Genomic DNA, 6702 nt, shown 5'->3' with positions numbered 1-6702 from the left:
TCTGCCCTAAGGACAACAATCTCAGCTTCTCCAGTCTCTCTAACTGAAGTCCCTCATTCCCGGCACCATTCTGATAAATTCCTTTTGCACCCACTCCAAGGCCTTGATATTTTTCCTATAGTGTTGGTGCCCAGGATCGAACATGATCCTTGAACTGGGCCAATAACCAGTGTTTTCTAAAGATCTAGCATAGCTTCCTTCCTTCTGTACTCTATTCTTCTATTAATAAAATCAAGGACTCCACCAGTTTTTTAACAGCCTTCTCAACTTGTGCTGCCACCTTGAAAGATTTGTGTAAATACACTCCCAGGTCTCCCTTTCCTGCACCCCCTTTAAAATTGTGCCATTTCGTTGATGTTGCTTCTTCTTGTTCTACCTAATAAAATGTATTATTTCACATGTCTCTTTGTTAAATTTCATCTGTGATGTGTTTTCCCATTTCGTTCCAACTGTCCATGTCCACCAGAAATCAGTTCATGTCCATCTCTTTGTTTACTGCATTTCTAAATTTGGTATCATCTGCAAAATTTGAAATTATGCCCCATATGTGCAAATCCAGGTAATTAATATATATCAAGAAAACACAGGAAGTTCCAAAGTCCAATCCCTGGATGGTGCTGATATTAGGCTCCGGGGTAGAGTTGGACTGCTGCGTTTGGCCTTAGGAAGGGGAAATATCAGCCAAGGGGTCCTGCTCCAGCCAATCTTGTTTAAAAGTCCAGCATAGTAGCGGTTGGATAACAACAGCATCAGCTGAACTGTGATATCCCCCATCCCATCTGAAAATAAATTGCTGGCACGCCCTCTCTCAGCTCACACAGGGAGCATATGGCCTCTTGGGTGAAGTGCCCGAGATTGATTATGGTCCTAAATCTCAATTGTAGTCAGCAAGTTCAAGAGAAGAGATCACTGGGAGGGGATCATGAAAGGGAAGAAATAACTACTGGTGCACAGTCCAGTTGGGAATTTATTCCTATGTTTGTTTGTCCATCCACCATCAGCACCTACCCCATTAGTAATCTGTGGCTTGGCTCTGAATCCTAGTTAAATTGACTCCTGTCATTTTATTTTAAGACGTCAAGGCTCTTGGCCCAAATGATCAATTGAGGGCTGCAAGTTGGCAGGGGATCTCTGAAGTGTATTTATAGCAGAGAATCAAAGGGAAGAGGATCCTGCTTATAGGGCTGTGCTTAATGAAAGTTATGGAGCTCTCTCTACAGAAGGGAAAGGATTCCTTATACGCACAGGGTAAGAGGCGTTATGACAGAAAGCAGAGTGGTTATGTGGACAGACAAAGCCTATATTTCGGAAAAAGGCTAAGACCACAAAGAAGATTGTGCTGAGACTGGAATGTGTGGAGCCCAACTGTCGATCAAAGAGAATGTTGGCCATCAAGAGGTGCAAGCATTTTGAGCTGGGTGGAGACAAGAAGAGGAAGGGCCAAGTCATCCAGTTCTAAGCTGCATCCTTTGTGTTTTTCGGAGTACACATTCACAATAAAATTAATTAAAGTTAAAAAAAAATTAAGTATCAATTTTCAGTCACTCTATGGGAAGACACCCAGCACAGACTAACTCAAACTGTTTCTCAGCAGAGAAACTGATACTGATGACTAGCTGACATCTCTCTTTTTATTCCCTGACCTTTATTCCTTATGTGACCTCCCCAGGGCACACACTCCAATGGTCTCGAGTATAGGCTTTAATCAATACAGGTTTGGAGCCACTTCTGGGGTTGTAGGGTTGGCTTTACAACATAGTGTGCACATATGGCACTCTAGCAATCTCTACATTTTTTCTCCCTCTCTCTGCCTTTCTCTGTCTCTGTCTCCCTTTCTTTCAAGCTCTCTCTCTCTCTTTAAACCTTGCTATTTCACTGCAGGCTCTAAATGTTAGTCCGAAATTCTTCTCTCCCTTGTTCCTGCGGAGATGTTAACCGATATAGGTTAAGTGTGTTACATCTATGCTAAAATACTGAATAGAGGGGTTCCACAGGGATGGGTAAATGAATCACAAATATCACATAGGAGCTTCTCTTCTGATTGAGAAAACTTTGTGACCATTAACAAATATTCGTACTTAATTCAAGAGGGCACCATGGGTTGTGTTGAGTTCAAAACATTGGGCGAATTCACTGCCCACCATGGTAGAGTTTCACAGACCAAGGTCCGAGAACTAAACAAGAAATTCTGCAAATACTCAGCAGGTCAGGCAGCATTTGTGGAGAAAGAAACAAAGTTAATGTTTCAGGTCAATGGACAACCTTTTATAGGAAATAAAGAAATGAAAAGAATCTACATGAAAGTTGTGAGTGCTAATGTCTTGTCAATTACATTGCTAAGGTTAATTAATGTCACTTATATTGTTATGGTTAAGAGAAACAGGTGATGGGTATTAATTGCCTTTGAGCACATATAAATAGGGGGTAGCTGGGACACTGTGTTGAGTGTGAGGAGAGCCGGAAGACTGAACAAGTCAACAAACTCTCTCAATAAAGAAAAACCCTGTGTCTTGGTTTTGGCTTCACCAGCTGGCTTGGATCCTATTAACAATGAGGATGGCCTTGTTATATAGTGCAGAAACTTAGGCAACATAAAGAAGAGAGGAACAATGACTAGATATGAATGAGATGAGGATGCCGAGATGGATGTGTGCAGTGACACGAAAGGACAATATTAGGAACAGGAACATCAGTAGGTCAGTGAAGATTGTGGAAGCATCAAAGGAAGTAGCCGGGAGGCAATTGAAATGGTATGGTCATCAATTGCAAGAAAGAGGGGAAATGTGGTGAGGTGAGTAATGGAGATAGGAATACCAGGGAGAAGGAGAAAGGGAAGGTCTAAGACCAGATAGAAAGATGCAGTAGCGCGAGATTTAAATGCAGCAGGATTGGATGAAGTGACTGACAGGAGGAGATGGAGAACGGTGATCAACAAGCATTGTGGCAACCCCAAGGAAAATGGGAGAAGCCAAAAGAAGAAGAAGGATGACCTTTCACAGGAACAGGGAGAAATGAGAGATTTAACAGGTTTTAAACAAGTACAGAGGCAGAGGGTGGGGGGATGGTGGTGAGGGGGAGGAAATAACAAAATGTATGGTCTGTGAGAGGGTGGAAGGCAGGAGAGATTAATGGCAAAAGGGATGATGATGCAAGCCAAAAGGAAGTGGCATGGAGCAAGAACATTAACTCTGCCTCTCTCTTCTCAAATGCTGTCAGAGCTGTTGACTATTTCCAGCATCTACGTCGGATTTCCAGCATCTGCAGTATTTTGCTGTTGTTTCAGGCCTAAGACTTGACAGCTGGATTGTGCAGATAGCTGCTGAGGCATCAGCAGTGGCATTGCATTTGTTCTCAAGCAACCATATGCTGAAGATGGAATTATAACCCTAAACCTTCCCATCTCTCTTCCTCTCTTTTCTTCTTTAAGACGCTGCTTAAAACCTATGTGGGCTAATATCTCCTTATATGGCAAATTTTGTTTGATGATAGTCTTGTGAAGGATATTAAAACTTTGAGATGTTAAAGACAATATATAAATACAAGTTGTTGTTATAGTTAGCTGTCTTCCTATCGTTTACAGGGGGAGGAGGTATTTTCCTCTGGTTGCTGTGTCTAAGCTGCAATGTAGATATAGTGGGAAGATTTCCTATGTTAGTTTATATCCTTTAAAGTGTTTAGAATTTCCTTGAAGATTGTCAAAAGGACATCTTCCCACTATTTCACTAAAATGCTGAGACCAGTTGAAATCATTTCTTTGACCAGTATCGAGGAATGGCTGGAGGAGGACAGTGTATCTGTGTGGACTGGGATGAGTGTTGTGTTCAATTGTTTGGTGTTTGATTGTTGACTGTTCTCTCTATTTCATGCTATTAGTCAAGCCTTTGGGTGCGGTCATGGAGAAAGAGAAACTGAAGGCAAGCTGGTAGCTTGCAGATAAGTTTAAAAAGTTTTTGTAGTAAAGTCCTGTTCGCACATAGAACTTGGTGTGTGTGTATGTCATCTCTGCATATCTCCAAGGTATAAAACACAATAATGAGGACTTGTATTGGGATTAGTGCTCAAACTGACCCAGCAGTACTTCAGCCCTGAAATTCCTGCAAGGGTGGTACACGGCAGGGTGACCAACCATCCTAGGTTTTACAGGATGGTCCTGTAATTGAGGCAATTGTCCTAAGTTGCCAGTTGTTTGTTGCCAGGATGCCGTTTTTCACATATCTCAGCCCTTTAAATATTGCGCATGCGTGGTATGCATCTGTGCAATTGCAATGCTCCCGGTCACCCTGTCGGACATGTTCCCCTGCCGACTCGCCACCCCACTCTGCTCTCACAGATTCATCAGCAACCCCTGCCTGCTCACATGGTTTCCCCACGTCAAAGTGCCCCTAAATTTTCTCCCCGAGAGTTGGCCACCCTGATACAGGCATGTATGCTGTTGGGGAGGAGTGGGGCATGGGGACATTCTCCAGACAATCAAAATCTCTAGCAAGAAGGGGCAAGTGTAAACCAGGGCTGGTGAGATGAAGTACCCCTGCCGTAGATTTTGCCAATCCTGCTTTTCTAGCGGTCTAGATGAAATACACTGGCTTGATAGTGTTTATGTAAATGACTCCAGCCCCGGGATTGGAGTTCTGAGCCAACACTCGTGTGCCAGCCAGAAGTCTCTCCCTGTCTTACCTTCAATGGTGGCATGGGAACTGAAGAGTTTCAGCCCCCTTGGCGTGTGTGTGTCATCTGTGCATATCCCCAAGGTATAAAACACAATAATGAGGACATGCATTGGGATCAGTGCTCAAATTGACCCAGCAGTACTTCCGCCCTGAAATTCCTGCAAGTGTGATACAGAGCAGGGTGACTGACCATCTTGGATTTCACAGTATTGTCCTATAAGTGAGGCGAATGTCCCATGCACTTGAGGAATGGTCTTCTGTGTGTGGTCCAGGAGGGCTGAGGATGGCCATCTCAATAAGGAGAGGGTGCCATTGGTACAGGAGCTGGCAGGTTATGTGTTGCCCCTCTGGCCTGATTGCTCTACTGCTTGGAGAGCAGCTGTATGGTCAATGCTCCCTGTAGCCAGCTACCAGTGGGTCAAGGACCAGCTGGGTATGGGCTATTCCCTCCTACTTTCTCTCACTTCCTGCTGGGAGATGTCTCCATTGCTGCTCAGCATGTGCGAGCTGAATTCTTCCAGAAATGCACAGTCAAATTTATTTAGACAGAGTCCACGCACCTGTTAAGATAGACTTGCATTTATATAGCGTCTTTCACACCTCAGGATGTCCTGAAGCATTTCATAGCGAACTAAGTACTTTAGAAATGTAGTCACTGTTGTAATGTAGGAAATGCTGCAGTTAATTTGTCCCGCAAATAGCAATGCAATATTAACCAAATCATCCATTTGGTGATGTTGGTTAATGGACAAATATTTGCCAAGGCACCAGGGAGAATTCCCCAACTCTTCTTCAAAGTACAATTCTGGGATCTTTTACGTCCACCCATAAGGGTGGATGGGACCTTGGTTTAACATCTCATCTGAAGGATGGCACCTCCGATAATGAAGTTCTTTGTCAGTACTTTGCTAGATTGTCAGCCTGGAGTTTTGAGCTCAAGTTCCTGGAGTGGGATTTAAACCCACAACTTTCTGACTTGGTGGTAAGAAGGCCATCACTGTGAGGTAAGAGGGCCATCACTGTGAGGTAAGAGGGCCATCACTGTGAGGTAAGAGGGCCATCACTGTGAGGTAAGAGAGCCATCGCTGTGAGGTAAGAGGGCCATCACTGTGAGGTAAGAGGGCCATCACTGTGAGGTAAGAGGGCCATCACTGTGAGGTAAGAGGGCCATCGCTGTGAGGTAAGAGGGCCATCACTGTGAGGTAAGAGGGCCATCGCTGTGAGGTAAGAGGGCCATCGCTGTGAGGTAAGAGGGCCATCGCTGTGAGGTAAGAGGGCCATCGCTGCGAATCTAAGAGATGCCCGAAGGAGAATTCTTTGCCTGTTCATGTTTGAGCAAATTACCTGGTGGAAAGATTATGGTTACTTCAGGCTGCCTTCCACAGAAACAGACAGGTCAAGTGAACACTGACTGTGACAGGCTTCAGCACCAATAATCACAGTACTTCATACTGAACAGAGACAGTGTGACAGACCAGCGACAACCTGCACAACAGTGGGAATCACAATGTTAATTTAACACAGTCCCCAAATGCAAACAGATGCATTCCTTGATCTCATGATCTCCAAACACCAGCTTCAAATTTCCAAAAGTATTTTTAAACCATCCACAAATATAACTCACTCTCTAATCCTGCAATGACTTTTGGAGTTTTTAATTATAATCAGTAATTGCTAGGTTGGAAGAGTTGGAATACTCAGTGGAATGAGCTTCGATGGTAGAGTCGTGGGTCGAGAAAGATGGGCTTTGGACAGTTAGATTACATAGGACAAGGGAAGGCCATTCAGTCCCGGGAGCATGTTGCACCATTCAGTTAGGTCATGGCTAACCTGTATCTCAACTCGTTTACCTGCCTTGTTTATATAATCCTTAGTACTGTTACCTGACAAAAAATGTAACAATCTCAGTTTTTAAATTTTCAATGGAACTAGTGTCAACTGCTTTTTGGGGGGTAGAATTCAAGATTTTTACAACCTTTGTGTGAAGAAGTACTTCCTGACGTCATCCCTGAACAGCCTTACTCAAATTTTAATC

General features: G+C 43.8%; 1 pseudogene; it reads left to right on the top strand.

The window, feature by feature from the left end:
* The first annotated feature begins 1202 nt into the window (after positions 1-1202).
* Positions 1203-1523, top strand: LOC144691144 (large ribosomal subunit protein eL42-like; annotated as a pseudogene).
* The last annotated feature ends 5179 nt before the right edge of the window (positions 1524-6702 follow it).

This window comes from Cetorhinus maximus, chromosome 15 (genome assembly GCF_964194155.1).
Source record: "Cetorhinus maximus chromosome 15, sCetMax3.hap1.1, whole genome shotgun sequence".
NCBI lineage: Eukaryota > Metazoa > Chordata > Chondrichthyes > Lamniformes > Cetorhinidae > Cetorhinus > Cetorhinus maximus.
Note: the sequence above shows the minus strand (reverse complement) of the source record. Positions and strands in the feature narration are given on the sequence as shown.